The 1,506-nt window shown below is 35.7% G+C and overlaps 1 pseudogene; it reads left to right on the forward strand.

The window, feature by feature from the left end:
• The first annotated feature begins 356 nt into the window (after positions 1-356).
• The window catches only part of LOC102827511, a 28,165-nt pseudogene continuing 27,015 nt past the window's right edge, over positions 357-1,506 (forward strand).

Consider the following 1,506-nt stretch of genomic DNA (forward strand, 5'->3'; position numbering starts at 1 on the left):
CAGGATCAGGCAGTGTATAATTCTGTTGGATATAGGGCTATGAGTATAAACCTATCTACAGTACCTAATGATAACTGCTGTTTCAATAAACTCAACCAGTTCCTTATGTAAATGAAGATATATAATACTGTAGTATAATATGTTTTATCCTTCATCAGCCTTAAGAATTAATAAATAACTTGAAAAGTTTAAGAAAAAAATGAATTAATTATTTATTTTTCCTCAATAAAGACACACACCATATGATATGGGTTCTACGTAAATTATAGAAGTATCTACAGTTTTCCTATTTTCAATGTTTACAAGTCATATTTTAAATTGTAAAATCTACATTTTACAAAATACATATCTTGAGCATGAACACCAAAACAGGTATGCTTTTAAAAATTTTGAAATGCTTAACAACTCAACTGTACACCTTTTATGCAATTATATTTATATTTTGGAAGCACAGTGGACCTGTAGTATATGCAGTGGACTGCAAAAATCAAGATTGGCAGTTAGAGCCCAAAAGTCGGTAACCAAGATATAAGACTTTCTTCTCCCATAAAAATGTACAGCCTCAGAAACCATATAAAGAATCACTATGAGTTGGGACCAATTCAATGGCACTTAACAACATTCATATTTTAAACTGGGGAAATTAGTACTAAACATTTCACATAGGTTCTCTGTGAGTCTAAATTGATTTGATGGCAAAGAACAAAAATATCAGCAACAATATTAAGCTCAGATACTTTTAAAGTTATGAGCTATATTTGTTCATTGTCAACATTTTATTGTGTTAAATACATACAATGTCAAAAATGTGCTATTGCTTGGCTTCATCATTCATGTCCATCATGTTATTCAACACCAACTCATCCTTTTCCAAATGTTTACTGTTATCCTTACAGAAGTTCGATGCCTCCAAAATATTGTCCCTCGTTCTACAACCTCCCTCCTGCCCCAATATTTCTTTTGTGGTAGGAGTAGAGTAGGAGAAGAAGGCTATTTTAATGAGAAAATTTCATATCTAAGCTGACTAAAGGAGCTACATCAACAACAACACAGAATACTGGACCAAGCAGGCTCAGGGGATGGTGCTAGAACTCTGAACCACATATAAATAAATATTTAGATGCTTAGAAGGTTTACAGCTAGGGGAGTTTGAAGCAGAACCAAGAAACCCATTGCTTTCTAATTCAAGACACTCAGCTGCTCCCAGAGACGCCATCTTGGGAGAGACCAAGTGGGGAAAGGATCATAACAGTGACAAAAACCTGACAGAACCATGGAGATACATGTGTAGAAGCTCTTTTTTTGGTATCTGTTCATTGGTCTCTTGTCTGTGCACCTCCATTCTGGTAACTAGAGGGGATGCCTGAGCAAATGGACAACCCAACCCCTGTCCTGGAGAGTTCTACTATGCATTCACACAGATCTCCTCGAAATTTAAAGTGACAGTTTCCACTTAAAACCAAATGGCCACCACTCGTCTGTCAGTTAGTCATACTGTGGTGGCTT

This window comes from Chrysochloris asiatica, unplaced genomic scaffold (genome assembly GCF_000296735.1).
Source record: "Chrysochloris asiatica unplaced genomic scaffold, ChrAsi1.0 scaffold00501, whole genome shotgun sequence".
NCBI lineage: Eukaryota > Metazoa > Chordata > Mammalia > Afrosoricida > Chrysochloridae > Chrysochloris > Chrysochloris asiatica.